The 18,155-nt window shown below is 45.4% G+C and overlaps 1 protein-coding gene across 2 annotated transcripts in view; it reads right to left on the bottom strand.

Annotated features, from left to right (window-relative positions):
* The window catches only part of LOC126100632 (probable G-protein coupled receptor Mth-like 1), a 406,527-nt gene that overhangs the window by 253,125 nt on the left and 135,247 nt on the right, over positions 1-18,155 (bottom strand). The gene's annotated exons all lie outside the window — the stretch shown is intronic.

The following is an 18,155-nucleotide window of genomic DNA, read 5'->3' as shown; positions in this document are numbered from 1 at the left end:
CAACCGATTTCTCATACACAAACAGCAGTTGACCGGCGTTACCTGGTGAAACGCTGTTGTGACGCCTCGTGTAAGGAGGAGAAATGCGTACCATCACGTTTCTGACTTTGATAAAGGTCGGATCGTAGCCTATCGCGACATTGCTGCTCGCGTTGGTCGAGATTCAACGACGGTTAAAAAATGGTTCAAATGGCTCTGAGCACTATGGGACTTAACTTCTGAGGTCATCAGTCCCCTAGAACTTAGAACTACTTAAACCTAACCAACCTAAGGACATCACACACATCCATGCCCAAGGCAGGATTGGAACCGGCGACCGTAGAGGTCGCGCGGTTCCAGACTGTAGCGCCTCGAACCGCTCGGCCACTCCGGCCGGCCAATGACGGATAACAGCATATGGATTGGGTGGGTTCAGGAGGGTAATACGGAACGCCGTGCTGGATCCCAACGACCTTGTGTCACTAGCAGTCGAGATGACAGGCATGCCTGTAACGGATCGTGCAGCCCCGTCCCGATCCTTGAGTCAACAGATGAGGACGTTTGCAAGACAACAACCATCTGTACGAACAGTTCGACGACGTTTTCAGCAGCATGGACTATCAGTTCGGTGGCCATAGCTGCGGTTACTCTTGACGCAGCATCACAGACAGGAGCGCCTGCGACGGTGTACTCAACGACGTAATTTTTTTGGATGAATCCAGGTACTGTTTACAGCATCATGATGGTCGCATCCGTGTTTGGCCACATCGCGGTGAACGCACATTGGAAGAGTGTATTCGTCATCGCCATACTGGCGTATCACCCGGTGTGATGGTATGGGGTGCAATTGGTTACACATCTCGGTCACCTCTTGTTGCATTTTTACTGGAACTGAAGCGGGCACACTCTGATGCTACCTTGTGGGAACCATGTAAAACTCGAGAGTTTGATCTTTCGAACAGTACGTTGTTCACGTACACATGTAAAATCGCATAATAGTTACGATGTTTTGTAATCGGATGATTCTTTTTGATAAACGCTGTACATTAATTACCGAACTAGTTTCGACACCGCATTATTTATCTATTTGCTGCTTATATAGCCAAAGCAGATTTAGGGCCTTAAGGCTTTCCCTTACATCTGACCAGGAACAACAGAAACAGAAACCTATTACATAGCAACCACAATAATAATAATAATAATAATAATAATAATAATTCAGTATTTTAAACATAGCTGCGCAACAGCAACGGTTCCACGTAATAAGACTAAAAACAGCCGACCAGTTGCAATGGATAAAGAAATCTTTACCTAGGTTTCGGCAGATTTAAATCTGTCTTCTTCAGAAGGTGGCCTGAGGACAATGAACATCGTAGTTTACATTAAAAGGTATGAAACTTAAGTCAAGAATAGAGTTTAACACATATTAGAGAGCTATTGTATTACAAAATATGAGAAGGACGCCTGGTACTTACAATTTTACATAAATATGGAATGATGTATCATCGTCGTTTTTACAAATATCGGCATAGATCCATTAGTCCAAATTAAAATATAGCCCTGAAAATAGGGTTTGTCATGTAAATAAAAATTAGTACATGGATGTAGCAGAGCTCACAAGCGACTGAGTATAATCGGCCAGCGTACTTACACTGCGGCCAGGGCAGGTGGCGCTCATGTCGCGAACTATGTGCCGATTGGCGTACTAAAGCAACGTGTAAAATATCAATATTAATAGCGTCCTTACATTACATATGTGGTTTTCTCACGATGTATGGCTGCCACTACATCGGCCCTCATGTGATTTTCTCTGGCTCTAAAACCTTGGCTCCCTGAGAATGTGTATTAACTGGATTGTGGACCAGGGTTCGTAATTTTGTCTTAAGAGCCATTACTGATAATTTTAAAGTTCTGACTTATATACGGTGTGTGTGCTTCACTAATATTGTAATGTAACTTTTATATTCTGGCTGTATATGCCACTGTATGTAACTTTCGGCATAAGCGCCACCTGCCTTTTTGATGTATTTATCTACGTAAATGATACCAAGGCTCCCATACTGTTATAATGGGAGTGTTAAACGCTTTCCTTCTGTTTATTGTCACTTTATCTAAGGACGCTATTAATATTGATATTTTACACGTTGCTTTGGTACGCCAATCGGCACATAGTTCGCGACATGAGCGCCACCTGCCCTGGCCGCAGTGTAAGTACGCTGGCCGATTATACTCAGTCGCTTGTGAGCTCTGCTACATCCATGTACTAATTTTTATTTACATGACAAACCCTATTTTCAGGGCTATATTTTAATTTGGACTAATGGATCTATGCCGATATTTGTAAAAACGACGATGATACATCATTCCATATTTATGTAAAATTGTAAGTACCAGGCGTCCTTCTCATATTTTGTGATACAATAGCTCTCTAATATGTGTTAAACTCTATTCTTGACTTAAGTTTCATACCTTTTAATGTAAACTACGATGTTCATTGTCCTCAGGCCGCCTTCTGAAGAAGACAGATTTAAATCTGCCGAAACCTAGGTAAAGATTTCTTTATCCATTGCAACTGGTCGGCTGTTTTTAGTCTTATAATAATAATTTGCATTGTCTGTAAATAATAATAACACTAATAATGATGATTAAGTAATGGAGAAATTACGAATGAGATCACTTAGTTATTAAGTAACAGAGTCGACAATATTAACAAAAAGTGATAATTTGCAGTAATAATAATAATAACAATAATAATAATAGTAACACCAATAATGATAATAAAATAATGGTGACATTAGGAATGAAGTCTTGTTTGATATTAGAAGAAGTGGAAGGGATAATGAAAGAGGAGAGTACTGAATTGAAACTGACAATGTCTTCTAGGAAAGAAGAGAATTTCAATAGAGAACTCTGCAGACAAGGGGAGGGAAAAGTCGTGTGGGAGGCAGGGTTGACGTGCTTGAGCTGCAAGAAATTGTTATAGAAGGTGGGCCATTAGCTGTCTTTTGAAGTTTGAAAATATTTTAATTTCTCTAATATTTTGACGAAGATTGTTCCAAACTTGGGTTCTTGTTACAGGAAATGATTTATAGAACACGACAGTGTTTTGTAGTGGTACAGAGAGAACGAGTATTTCTGCTGTTTTGTCTAGATCAGGCTGTTCCAGCTCGTCGGCTCCGTTGTGAGCTGCGGAGCGCTCCCTGCTCCAGGGAGCCGTGTCGCTCGCTGTGACCATTCAAGTGGGCCGGCACGCCGGCACGTGGCACGGCTGGCTGAGGCAGGCCGCAAGGCAAGCGTTTTGATGTGCCAGCTGCGTCTTACAAGATCGACAACCTCATACTCTTAGCTGCTAAGACGTGGTGGCATGCTACACCAGGAAATACGATGTTCAGGAAATAAATAAGAAACAACTGTTTTACAAGAAATTGCATACTAACTTTATTGGGTCTCTGTAGCTCCAACGTGTTGTAGTACCTCTCTTTCAACAAAGTTGAATTTTGCAAATCAATTATCTCCAATTGAAGTGACGGTGACAAGTCATCGGGGGAAACTGAAAAAGGAGTGCTGAACACCTTAAGTTCCATTTCCAAACTGGTGAGGTTTCGGAATCGTGTTTCAAACGACGTGATGAGCTGCTTTAACTTTGCTTGGTAATCGTCGAAAGTAGTACCTTCAGGTAGTTCTAAAGAAGCAAGACGACTGAAGAACGTTAAATGTCCATTACTCATCTGTCTCTCAAATAAACGTAACTTTCCCATGAACGCTTTGATCTGGTCGTGCATGTCAACGATTAGCTGCCCTTTTCCCTGCAGTGACAGATTTAAATTATTCAGATGCATAGTTATATCAGCTAGGAACGCCAGGTCTGATATCCATTTTATATCTTTCAGACAACACATTCCTTCCCCTTTTATTTCGAGAAGAAGGGATATTTCCTCACGAATGGCAAAGAAAACAAGAACTTTTCCCCGACTCAGCCAACGAACTGTACTGTGGTAAGGTATATCCCCATACTCCGCTTCCATATCTTTCAGGAATCCTTTGAATTGGCGATGATTCACACCGTGACGCCGCACAAAATTCACACACTTCACGACATCTTTCATTACGCCACCTAGCTCTACTGTTTCAGCACACGGTGAATAAAACAATGAAGAGTCAAAATGTCTTTCCCGAATTCGTCCCTTAGATTATTTTTCAATCGAGAAGCAAAACCTTGGTGACGCCTGATCATTTGTGGTGCGCCGTCTGTCGCTACAGAATGGAGCTTATCCCACGGCAAATTCATATTGTCCACTGATTGACAAACAGCTTCAAAAATGTCATGTCCTGTTGCGGTGTAATCGAGTGGTACCACATCCAAGAGTTTTTCAGTTACTTGCAGCTCCATCTCGACACCACGCACAAAGACTGCAAGTTGAGCACAGTCCTATATGTCGGTGCTTTCGTCAAGCGCTAGCGAAAATGCAACAAAGCTCTCCGCCTTTCTCCTGAGCTGTGTCTCTAAATCCGCTGCCATGTCCAGGATTCGACGAGACATTGTTTGCTTCGACAGGCAAACCCCTTCAATTGCCTGCACCTCCATTGGAAACAAACATTCTGCAACAGCTACCATGCACGATTTTACGAGCGGTCACACCGAAAATGGCTTGCCACTTGTCGCAATGATGTGAGCGACTCTGTAGCTTGCTCGAAGTGCAGATTCAGTAGGGTTTTCTCCGCTCTCATTCACCTGAAAATTATAAACGCATTACAGAACACGAACTATGTTGCATGTTTTGATATCCTCCGTATTACGAAACTGCTATGTCGTTCTTAAGCCTGGCTACCAGTTCTCTGCGTGCAACGCCTTCTACCTGATCGTAGTGCGCAGCGTGAAGACTTGTATAATGTCGTTGTATATTGTACCTCTTCGCAGAATTGAATACTTTATGACATACAAGACATTGCGGACGACTATCCTCCCTCTCAATGAATAGAAAGGTATCCTCCAACAGAGGTACAGGGCTCCTGCGACTAGTCATAGCTGTCATTGAACAAGGATCATTGCGTCAGTTGCGGCTGTATGCGGCCAGGGGGCAGTGAGTTCACTTTCCCCCTCCACGCGGGCTGCGAGCTGCCGCAGTGAGCGCTCCGGAGCGCTCCGGCACCCTGGAGCTCGGTTGGAACAGCCTGATCTAGATAGTAGCGTAAGGTATGAAGATAACTAGGAAGGAGCGCAATGACTGAGAAGACGATGTAGCAAATACAGGCTGTGATAATCTCTACGCTTGTTTGTAGACAGGAGTGATATAGTCGAAATAGCGCACATCACGAATATATCGCACACAAGCATTCATCGCCAGTACCAACCGGCGTGAGCTCCCATACGAAAGTCCTTGGAGAATAGGACCACCATAATCAAGGATGGAGAGTACTAGTGCCTCTAATGAGTTTCTTTTCAAGCTCGAGAGAAAATACTATTGTTATATTTCTGTAGTGAATGAAGTGATCTGACACCTTCTTACAGACTGCAGTTGTATGTTGCGTTCAGTCTACGTCATGGTCCACAATGATCTCCAAATTCTTTGCATGAGTAGAAAAGGTGATTTCTGTGCTGACTGGCATTAACGGTTGAAGAGCTTCTCTGAACTGAGGAGTAATAAGTCTTCTGTGAGTGACCAAGACTGTTTGCGTTTTAGATGGGTTAAGTTTCAAATCTAGTGTCCTCTTCAGGTCCTACGCAAACTGAATGGCGATATGCAACCATTGGTGAATTACGGCACGTGCCATGTATATTCACTGGTCTCTTGGAATGCCGCAACACGACATGGCATGGGCTTGTCTGAACTAGTGTTGGAGGGAACTGACATCATGAATCCTGCAGGGCTGTCCATATATCAGTAAGAGTATGAGGGGTTGGAGATCTCTTCTGAACAGAACGTCGCAAGGTGTCCCAAATATCCTGAATGATGTTCGTGTCTGGGGAGTTTGGTAGCCAGCGGAAGTGTTTAAAACTCAAAAGGGTGTTCCTGGAGCCACTCTGTAGCAATTCTGGACGTGTGGGGTGTCGCATTGTCCTGATGGAATTGCCCAAGTCCGTCGGAATGCACAATGAACGTGAATGGATGCAGGTCATTAGACAGGATTCTTATATACGTGTTAGAGTCGTATCTAGACGTATCACTCCAACTGCACATGCACCAGGCCATTACAGAGCCTCCACCAGTTTGAACAGTCCCCTGCTGACATTGTGGGGTCCATGGATTCATGAGGTTCTCACACGTCCATCCGCTCGACACAATTTGAACCGAGACTCGTTCTACCAGGCAACTTGTTTCCAGTCATCAACAGTTCAATGTTTGTGTTGACGGGCCCGGGCGAGGCGTAAAGCTTTGTGTCGTGCAGTCATCAAGGGTAGACAAGTGGTCCTTCGGCTCCAAAAGCCCATATAGATGATATTTCGTTGAATGTGCGATACTGATGGAAGCAGAAGATAGGAATTAATATTTGTGCCACTCCCGGGATTCGAACCCGGGTCTTCTCGCTTACTAGGCAGAAACGCTAATCATTACAAGACTTTCCCATTGCGTCCAATGCTGGGGTGCTGTTCAAATGCCGGAGAGCGACAATGTAGGGGGGAAAATAAGCTGAAGATATGAATTGAAATTTGTGTTGGGGAGGGCAATCCACTTGGTAGTTCGTGTAGCACTATCAACCCCAGTCCTGCGGTGATGTAATGATTAGCATTCCTGGCTAGCAGACAAGAAGACCTGGTACGAGTCCCAGACGAGGCACAAATTTTAATACACTCCTGGAAATGGAAAAAAGAACACATTGACACCGGTGTGTCAGACCCACCATACTTGCTCCGGACACTGCGAGAGGGCTGTACAAGCAATTATCACACGCACGGCACAGCGGACACACCAGGAACCGCGGTGTTGGCCGTCGAATGGCGCTAGTTGCGCAGCATTTGTGCACCGCCGCCGTCAGTGTCAGCCAGTTTGCCGTGGCATACGGAGCTCCATCGCAGTCTTTAACACTGGTAGCATGCCGCGACAGCGTGGACGTGAACCGTATGTGCAGTTGACGGACTTTGAGCGAGGGCGTATAGTGGGCATGCGGGAGGCCGGGTGGACGTACCGCCGAATTGCTCAACACGTGGGGCGTGAGGTCTCCACAGTACATCGATGTTGTCGCCAGTGGTCGGCGGAAGGTGCACGTGCCCGTCGACCTGGGACCGGACCGCAGCGACGCACGGATGCACGCCAAGACCGTAGGATCCTACGCAGTGCCGTAGGGGACCTCACCGCCACTTCCCAGTAAATTAGGGACACTGTTGCTCCTGGGGTATCGGCGAGGACCATTCGCAACCGTCTCCATGAAGCTGGGCTGCGGTCCCGCACACCGTTAGGCCGTCTTCCGCTCACGCCCCAACATCGTGCAGCCCGCCTCCAGTGGTGTCGCGACAGGCGTGAATGGAGGGACGAATGGAGACGTGTCGTCTTCAGCGATGAGAGTCGCTTCTGCCTTGGTGCCAATGATGGTCGTATGCGTGTTTGGCGCCGTGCAGGTGAGCGCCACAATCAGGACTGCATACGACCGAGGCACACAGGGCCAACACCCGGCATCATGGTGTGGGGAGCGATCTCCTACACTGGCCGTACACCACTGGTGATCGTCGAGGGGACACTGAATAGTGCACGGTACATCCAAACCGTCATCGAACCCATCGTTCTACCATTCCTAGACCGGCAAGGGAACTTGCTGTTCCAACAGGACAATGCACGTCCGCATGTATCCCGTGCCACCCAACGTGCTCTAGAAGGTGTAAGTCAACTACCCTGGCCAGCAAGATCTCCGGATCTGTCCCCCATTGAGCATGTTTGGGACTGGATGAAGCGTCGTCTCACGCGGTCTGCACGTCCAGCACGAACGCTGGTCCAACTGAGGCGCCAGGTGGAAATGGCATGGCAAGCCGTTCCACAGGACTACATCCAGCATCTCTACGATCGTCTCCATGGGAGAATAGCAGCCTGCATTGCTGCGAAAGGTGGATATACACTGTACTAGTGCCGACATTGTGCATGCTCTGTTGCCTGTGTCTATGTGCCTGTGGTTCTGTCAGTGTGATCATGTGATGTATCTGACCCCAGGAATGTGTCAATAAAGTTTCCCCTTCCTGGGACAATGAATTCACGGTGTTCTTATTTCAATTTCCAGGAGTGTACCTTTCTTCTGCTTCCATCATTATCGCAGATAAAGATGAGGCTTAAATGTTTCAGGGATAACTTTAGTTAAAATTTCGTTGAATGGTTCACACGCTGACACTTATTGATGGCTGAGCATAGAAATCTGCAGCAATTTGCGGAAGGGTTCCAGTTCAGTGACGCTGAACGATTCCCTTCAGTCGTCGTTAGTGCCGTGTTTGCAGATCTTTTTCCGGCCGCAGAGATGTCGGAGATATGAAGTTTTACGAGATTGTTGATATTCACGATACACTCGGGAATTATCGTAGTGAAAATCCCCACTTTATCGCTATCTCGGGGGTGCCGTGTCCCATCGCTCGTGCGCCGACTATAACACCACTGTTCAAACTCATTTAAATCTTGATAAACTGCCATCGTAGCAGCAGTAACCGATCTAACAACGGCGCCAGACACTTGTTGTCTTGTATAGGCGTCGCCGACCGCAGCGCCGTATTCTGGCTGTTTACATACCTCCGTATTTGAATACGCATGCCTATACCCGATTCTTTGGCGCTTCAGTGTATTATACCAGTTCGTTTGCGTATTCTATTCGATGTGAGATAGCAACTAACGGTGGGTAATCAGGTAATTGACTATGCAAGATTTTTGGTGCGTGTTATGTGGTCTTTCTTGACATTTCTGTATAGAGTTATTGCTTGGATACGCTATTTTTATTCTATGCTTCTCGAGGGTATTATCAATCCCCCACCCTAGATCAACTACTAGCGTACCATAGTAAAGCAGCAATGTACACACACAGTAGCTAAGCTGTATTAGTTCCTTTTACAACAAACACACACGTATATGGACAGTCATTACCACTGAGAAAAATTCACGCTCACACACACTAGTCGGAAAATATAAGCACTGACACACACAGAGCAATAGCAGATGGTCCAACTCCTATCAAAAGAAACAAAAGACGAACGCATCGCGCTTTAGCAAAACAAAATACACAAAATGGCGAGAATCTCAGCGATTCTGAGCAACGCAAAAACTTGAATGAATAAATTTAGTGACAGTGAAGAAGCTGTGTGCTGAAGTCTAACTCACATATGTGAAATAAAAGGAAGAATGACGCAAACAACCAAAAAAATCGTGAGTAGCTATAAGAATTAATAAAATTTATAGTACTAAGTTAAGTCACGCGAACTGTTCATGATTCTAGCAAACAAAATGTTGTTGTTGTTGTTGTGGTCTTCAGTCCTGAGACTGGTTTGATGCAGCTCTCCATGCTACTCTATCCTGTGCAAGCTTCTTCATCTCCCAGTACCTACTGAAACCTACATCCTTCTGAATCTGCTTGGTGTATTCATCTCTTGGTCTCCCCCTACGATTTTTACCCTCCACGCTGCCCTCCAATACTAAATTGGTGATCCCTTCATGCCTCAGAACATGTCCTACCAACCGATCCCTTCTTCTGGTCAAGTTGCGCCACAAACTTCTCTTCTCCCCAATCCTATTCAATACTTCCTCATTAGTTATGTGATCTACCCATCTAATCTTCAGCATTCTTCTGTAGCACCACATTTCGAAAGCTTCTATTCTCTTCTTGTCCAAACTATTTACCGTCCATGTTTCACTTCCATACATGGCTACACTCCATACAAATACTTTCAGAAATGACTTCCTGACACTTAATCTATACTCGATGTTAACAAATTTCTCTTCTTCAGAAACGCTTTCCTTGCCATTGCCAGTCTACATTTTATATCCTCTCTACTTTGACCATCATCAGTTATTTTGCTCCCCAAATAGCAAAACTCCTTTACTACTTTAAGTGTCTCATTTCCTAATCTAATACCCTCAACATCACCCGACTTAATTCGACTACATTCCATTATCCTCGTTTTGCTTTTGTTGATGTTCATCTTATATCCTCCCTTCAAGACACCATCCATTCCGTTCAACTGCTCTTCCAAGTCCTTTGCTGTCTCTGACAGAATTACAATGTCATCGGCGAATCTCAAAGTTTTTATTTCTTCTCCATGGATTTTAAGACCTACTCCGAATTTTTCTTATGTTTCCTTTACTGCTTGGTCAATATACAGATTGAATAACATCGGGGAGAGGCTACAACCCTGTCTCACTCCCTTCCCAACCACTGCTTCCCTTCCATGCCCCTCGATTCTTATAACTGCCATCTGGTTTCTGTACAAGGAGGAAGAAAACGATACTGTTACAGTGATCGCTGAAGTTGCTTTAGGATAAAGTGAAACGTGTTTGGTCTTAATTAGGCTTTCATTACAGTTGCAAAACACAGTGTTTAACCTGCACTACCTATATAACAACTGCGAAAAAAATAGGCCGAAAAACAAAGAAGACTCTTACGGGCTACATGGCGAATCGAGGGAGCACTTCAGCATAAGGGCAGTTCATTGTAGTAACGGATGTTGGCTGATCAAACTTTCCCTCGCCACGCCTGAACGGCTCTTGGGGCTCGTGGGACAATAGTCACGTACTGGCCGCCGAGACACGTCCTGGGCGTCAATCGAAAGTCTCACCTCCCGACAAAGGATGACGTTGCACTTTCTCTCTCTCTCCCTATCTGCCTCCCCCTCTCTCCCTCCTCATTCTCTCCTGCTCTCTCTCTCTCTCTCTCTCTCTCTCTCTCTCTCCCTCTCTCTCTCTCTCTCTCCCTCTCTCTCCTGATGGTTTGTCACTAACGAGACGTTATGGCCCCTCTGACTGGTGGCTACTTTACCAACAGTAGGGTACACCTTTTCTACAGTGTCTGGCAGAATCAGTAGTAGAATCTGATCACGTACTACGGGTCACTGTATCGAGGAAGGATGATCATTTATAATGATTGCCTTCTGGAGTCCACAGCATTAACCGTCGAGCATTTTAAAAATTATGAGTCTTCCATCACATTTCAACGACTGTTTCGTCATGATTTCGTGTTGAAAAGCCATGACAGCTTCCGGTCATCGGGCTATTGTATGGTGGGTGCAACGATTCAAGATTACTGTATCTTGCGAAAAGAGAAATGGTCCACTGTGATGAAGGACACAGCCGAACACGAGTGGAAGACGTTCTCCGTGCTGCCTCGGCGCTAGCAGTGAAAGATCGTTCTCTCCGGCGTCTCATATATGAAAATCTGTACTTCCACGGATACAAATCGCAGGTCGTACAGAAACTAAACGAACAAGACAAAATTGGCCAATGAATCTTCGATTTGGGCTTCGTCTAACTTCTCTAACTTCTAGCTCATCCTAATATGAAAAAAACATACTAATAACGCATGACGCCCATTTTCGTCGAGGCAGTTGTGTAAATAGACGAAATTACCAATGCTGGGGATACATTAACGAAGGCATTCCTTGTTGGCTGAGGGAGAAATCCCTGCCCTGTGAAGGTGTAATTGTACGGTACGACGTGGCCTCGTTGGATATCATCGGTCAAAATTTTCTTATGATCTTCATAGTCGTGCAGAAGGGTTACTAAGGATCGCTATGTCCAAATGTTACACGATCTCTTCCTTCCAAATATGAAAAACGACATAGTTGCAACAGGATGGGCAAAATCTCATACAGCCCATGAATGTCTTGCGGCTTCATTTTCTTGTTTGATTTGCTTCCAGATTTCGAGATACGTGCGGTAGCGTTCTCGCTTCCCGCGCCCGGGTTCCCGGGTTCGATTCCCGGCGGGGTCAGGGATTTTCTCTGACTCGTGATGGCTGGGTGTTGTGTGATGTCCTTAGGTTAGTTAGGTTTAAGTAGTTCTAAGTTCTAGGGGACTGATGACCATAGATGTTAAGTCCCGATTAGACACCTTCTTCTGGGGGTATTGTATTGTATTGTATTGTGTTGTATTGAACTGGGGACCTAGAAACGACGGAGAGGCTTCGTCCCCGCCGTAGCCCTCAGTGGTTCACAACCCCACAACAGGCTACAGCAGTCCACTCACCCCAACACCGAACCCAGGGTTATTGTGCGGTTCGGCCCCCAGTGGACCACTCTGGGAACGTCTCACATCAAACGAGTGTAACCCCAAATGTTTGCGTGGTAGAGTAATTACAGTGTACGCGTACGTGGAGACTGTTTGCGCAGCAATCGCCGACATAGTGTAACTGAGGCGGAATAAGGGGAACCAGCCCGCATTCGTCGAGGTAGATGGTAAACCGCCTGGAAACCATCCACAGACTGGCCGGCATACCGGACCTCGACACTAATCCCCCGGGCGGATTCGTGGCGGGGACCGGCACACCTTCCCGCCCGGAAATCAGCGAGGAGACCGCACGGATAACTGGGCGGGCTCTTCTGCGGGTACTTGAAGACTCGCGTGTACGCTACATGTACTGATACAGTGGCTGAATTCAAGGAAAAGATACACATAGCTATGGAGGAGATCCCATTGAACATGCCGAATTGGGCGATGGAAGCTTTCGTTCATCGTCTGGAGAAATGTACTGAACGTGATTCCGGCCATCTGCACAGTGTTGTACTCACAATATGATTCGTAAAGGCATACACAAGGGCGTCCCAAAAATAATGCCTCCATATTTTTTAAATCTCTTCCCAGTGTCAGATATGTTACGCATATTACTTGATCGACATTCCCCCCTCGCTTCGAAGCAAGTTGCAACACTTTTCCTCTAGAGGGCTCCGAATTGTAGCGTGTAACACGGCGGTGCTTAACGTTGTTATGTCGGTTCAAAGAATTCGTCCATAAATGGAGCACCGACTCCATCCGTATGAAAATGCCAGTCCACACACGACCACTGTGAAATCTGCAACCATCCGACGTCTGGAGATGTCACTGACCATCCTCCATACAGTCCGATTTGGCCACATTTGATTTTCATCTGTTTCCAAAACCTAAAAGATCCTCTTCCAGGATTTCATTCGATAGTGATGAAGCGGTGCAAGCAGAAGTAAGGCTATGGCTCCGTCAACAGTGGCGGTGTCAACAAACTGGTCTTTCTTTGGGGGGAAATGTGTTCGTCCCCAAGATGGCTATATTGAGAAATGAAGAATAAAGATGTAGAATGTTAATACAGTTTTCTATTTAAAAAGCATTAACAGGTTTCACGTAACAAATTCTGAGCTATTATTTTTCAGCACGCCCTCGTATTATTCCGTGTGTTCAGGGTGCGTTTAAATAAATTTGTCAATTTGTTTCAAAGTACTGTAATTTTTATATACTGCTGTTCATCAGTGAGATCCTTACCTATTAAACTCACTGCTATTTTTATTTGTTTTCCAAGATGGCCCACACTTCCTGACATCTGACATTAGGTACAGATAGATTCTGTCAGCGCTAGCGTACTATAACAACAGCACTTTGAAACCCTTAATGCCCCCGATAATACACTACTGGCCATTAAAATTGCTACACCACGAAGATGACGTGCTACAGACGCGAAATTTAACACAGGAAGAAGATGCTGTAATATGCAAATGATTAGCTTTTCAGAGCATTCACACAAGGGTGGCGCCGGTGGCGACACCTACAACGTGCTGACATGAGGAAAGTTTCCAACCGATTTCTCATACACAAACAGCAGTTGACCGTCATTGCCTGGTGAAACGTTGTTGTGATGCCTCGTGTAAGGAGTGGAAATGCGTACCATCACGTTTCCGACTTTGATAAAGGTCGGATTCTAGCCTATCGGGACTGCGGTTTATCGTATCGCGACATTGCTTCTAGCGTTGGTTGAGATCCAATGACTGTTATCAGAATATGGAATCAGTGGATTCAGGAAGGTAATACGGAACGCCGTGCTGGATCCCAACGGCCTCGTATCACTAGCAGTCGAGATGACAGGCATCTTATCCGCATGGCTCTAACGGATCGTGCAGCCACGTCCCGATCCCTGAGTCAATAGATGGCGACGTTTTCAAGACAACAACCATCTGCACGAACAGTTCGACGACGTTTGCAGCAGCATGGACTATCAGCTCGGAGACCATGGCTGCGGTTACCCTTGACGCTGCATCACAGAGAGGAGCGACCTGTGTGCACGAATGGCAAAACGTCATTTTTCGGATGAATCCAGGTTCTGTTTACATCATCATGATGGTCGCAACCGTGTTTGGCGACATCCCGGTGAACGCACATGGGAAGCGTGTATTCGTCATCGTCATACTGGCGTATCACCCGGCGTGATGGTATGGGGTGCCATTGGTTACACGTCTCGGTCACCTCTTGTTCTCATTGACGGCACTTTGAACATTGGACGTTACATTTCAGATGTGTTACAACCTGTGGCTCTACCCTTCATTCGATCCCTGCGCAACTCGACATTTCAGCAGGATAATGCACGACCGCATGTTGCAGGTCCTGGATACAGAAAATGTTCGACTGTTGCCCTGGCCAGCACATTCTCTACATCTCTCACCAATTGAAAACGTCTGGTCAATGGTGGCCGAGCAACTAGCTCGTCACAATACGCCAGTCACTACTCTTGATGAACTGTGGTATCGTGTTGAAGCTGCATGCGCAGCTGTACCTGTACACGCCATCCAAGCTGTGTTTGACTCAATGCCCAGGCGTATCCAGGCGGTTATTACGGCCAGAGGTGGTTGTTCTGGGTACTGATTTCTTAGGATCTATGCATCCAAATTGCGTGAAAATGTAATCACATGTCAGTTCTAGTAAACATATTTGTCCATTGAATACCCGTTTATCATCTGCATTTCTTCTTGGTGTAGCAATTTTAATGGCCAGTAGTGTATATACACTGTCCAGTCGCATTAATGTGATCGACTGTCAAAAGCCTGAACAACCACCTTTTGCAGGGCAAAACGCTGCGAGACGCACAGGAAGGAGGCCAGCGGGGTTCTGTAAGGTACCAGTAGCCTACGTCGACTCCATTGCTGTGGCCAGGTGCCCTAGGTTTCTCGATTGAGAATCCACAGCGCGAACAGCCCGATTGAGGTGGCCCCACATGTTCTCAATTGGGTCTCAATTTGGTATGTTTCTTGGTCAGTGATCTGGTGCTCTTTGAACGATGCACAGACATGTGAGCTGCGTGACAGGTTGCCTTACCCTGCCAGTAAATATCGTTGTGTGGAGCAAATCAACCTGCATGTACAAGTGGATTTAGTTCTCAAGGACAGATGCATGATTGTGTTGAACCAGTTGTGCATTCCAAAACTACGAGATCATCCAGGAAATGCCCTCTGGCCTGGACCCTTCCCACGATAGTTTCAGGGTGTTTGATTCCAGACATTTCGTGCTGTACTCAACAGCCATCTGTCTGATGGAGCATAGGTCTGATTCATGTGAAAAGGCCCCTGTCGCCACTAAGTACACGTACCGATGCAGTACTGATGTGCCAGTTCCAGCCTTCACCAACAGTGAACAGGAGTCAACATGGGTGAATGAACCGGACGACTGTTGCAGGGATCCATTGTTGTTGTTGTGGTCTTCAGTCCTGAGACTGGTTTGATGCAGCTCTCCATGCTACTCTATCCTGTGCAAGCTTCTTCATCTCCCAGTACCTACTGCAACCTACATCCTTCTATCCTTCTAAATCTGCTTAGTGTATTCATCTCTTGGTCTCCCCCTACGATTTTTACCCTCCACGCTGCCCTCCAATACTAAATTGGTGATCCCTGGATGCCTCAGAACATGTCCTACCAACCGATCCCTTCTTCTGGTCAAGTTGTGCCACAAACTTCTCTTCTCCCCAATCCTATTCAATACTTCCTCATTAGTTACGTGATCTACCCATCTAATCTTCAGCATTCTTCTGTAGCACCACATTTCAAAAGCTTCTATTCTCTTCTTGTCCAAACTATTTACCGTCCATGTTTCACTTCCATACATGGCTACACTCCATACAAATACTTTCGGAAATGACTTCCTGACACTTAAATCTATACTCTATGTTAACAAATTTCTCTTCTTCAGAAACGCTTTCCTTGCCATTGCCAGTCTACATTTAATATCCTCTCTACTTCGACCATCATCAATTATTTTGCTCCCCAAATAGCAAAACTCCTTTACTACTTTAAGTGTCTCATTTTCTAATCTAATTCCCTCAGCATCACCCGACTTAATTCGACTACATTCCATTATCCTTGTTTTGCTTTTGTTGATGTTCATCTTATATCCTCCCTTCAAGACACCATCCATTCCGTTCAACTGCTCTTCCAAGTCCTTTGCTGTCTCTGACAGAATTACAATGTCATCGGCGAACCTCAAAGTTTTTATTTCTTCTCCATGGATTTTAATACCTATTTCGAATTTTTCTTTTGTTTCCTTCACTGCTTGCTCAATATACAGATTGAATAACATCGGGGAGAGGCTGCAACCCTGTCTTACTCCCTTCCCAACCACTGCTTCCATGTCCCTCGACTCTTATAACTGCCATCTGGTTTCTGTACAAATTGTATATAGCCCTTCGCTCCCTGTATTTTACCCCTGCCACCTTTAGAATTTGAAATAGAGTATTCCAGTCAACATTGTCAAAAGCTTTCTCTAAGTCTACAAATGCTAGAAACGTAGGTTTGCCTTTCCTTAATGTTTCTTCTAAGATTAGTCGTAAGGTCAGTATTGCCTCACGTGTTCCAGTATTTCTACGGAATCCAAACTGATCTTCCCCGAGGTCGGCTTCAACTAGTTTTTCCATTCGTCTGTAAAGAATTCGTGTTAGTACTTTGCAGCGGTGGCTTATTAAGCTGATTGTCCGGTAATTTTCACATCTGTCAACACCTGCTTTCTTTGGGATTGGAATTATTATATTCTTCTTGAAGTCTGAGGGTATTTCGCCTGTTTCATTCATCTTGCTCACCAGATGGTAGAGTTTTGTCAGGACTGGCTCTCCCAAGGCCGTCAGTAGTTCCAATGGAATGTTGTCTACTCCGGGGGCCTTGTTTCAACTCAGGTCTTTCAGTGCTCTGTCAAACTCTTCACGCAGTATCGCATCTCCCATTTCATCGTCATCTACATCCTCTTCCATTTCCATAATATTGTCCTCAAGTGCATCGCTCTTGTATAGACCCTCTATATACTCCCTCCACCTTTCTGCTTCCACAGCAATTTTCGCTGAACAGTTATTTAGAACACATTTTTGATATCCCCTTTTTTCATCTTGGTGGTCAGATGCTCGACAGTAGCACATCTATTCGCCTGTAGCTGTCTCTGTAGCTGTCGTTCACCCTTGTAATCTATAGCCCGTGGTGCAGCACAGTTGCTTGAGGACCTGTTTTAGATGGTACCATTTAGCCATGCACAGTATACTTTAACCATGGTAGCACATGAACAGTTTACAAACATTGCTGCTGTCTTGGATATGCTTCCACCCTTGGCCCGAAAGTCAATGAAGATGTCCTTTTGGATGTGAGATAAATCGCTCTGTTTTCACATTATTGCAGCGACTGGATTGTTTTCTATGTCCCCACCTGACATGGTTTATATAGAACCAACTACTAGTGCTGCGACATACTGTCTGTGGACCATCAGGATAACAAGGCCGGCTGCGGTGGCCGTGCGGTTCTGGCGCTGCAGTCCGGAACCGCGGGACTGCTACGGTCGCAGGTTCGAATCCTGCCTCGGGCATGGGTGTGTGTGATGTCCTTAGGTTAGTTAGGTTTAAGTAGTTCTAAGTTCTAGGGGCTTATGACCTAAGATGTTGAGTCCCATAGTGCTCAAAGCCATTTGAACCATTTTTTGATAACAAGGCGGGGATCATTTTAATGTGACTGGACTATGTACAGGATGACATTTATTGAACTATGTGAAATAAAATGGTCATAACTTCTGAACGGTTTGCGTTAGGACATTAAAACTGCACGGTTGGTCAGAGGGGATGATGGGAATAAGTATGGTTTTGTTTAGCAACGAAGCGCACTTTATTTGGATGGGTACGTCAGTAAGCAAAATTGGCGCATTTGGGTGACTGAGAATCCGCATTTCGCGATCGAGAAGTCACTTCACCATGAACAGGTGAGTGTGTACTGTGTAATGTCCAGTCATGGAATAATTGGTGAGATA

This window comes from Schistocerca cancellata, chromosome 9, assembly GCF_023864275.1.
Source record: "Schistocerca cancellata isolate TAMUIC-IGC-003103 chromosome 9, iqSchCanc2.1, whole genome shotgun sequence".
In the NCBI taxonomy this organism is placed as follows: domain Eukaryota; kingdom Metazoa; phylum Arthropoda; class Insecta; order Orthoptera; family Acrididae; genus Schistocerca; species Schistocerca cancellata.
This window is presented reverse-complemented; position numbering and strand designations above follow the sequence as displayed.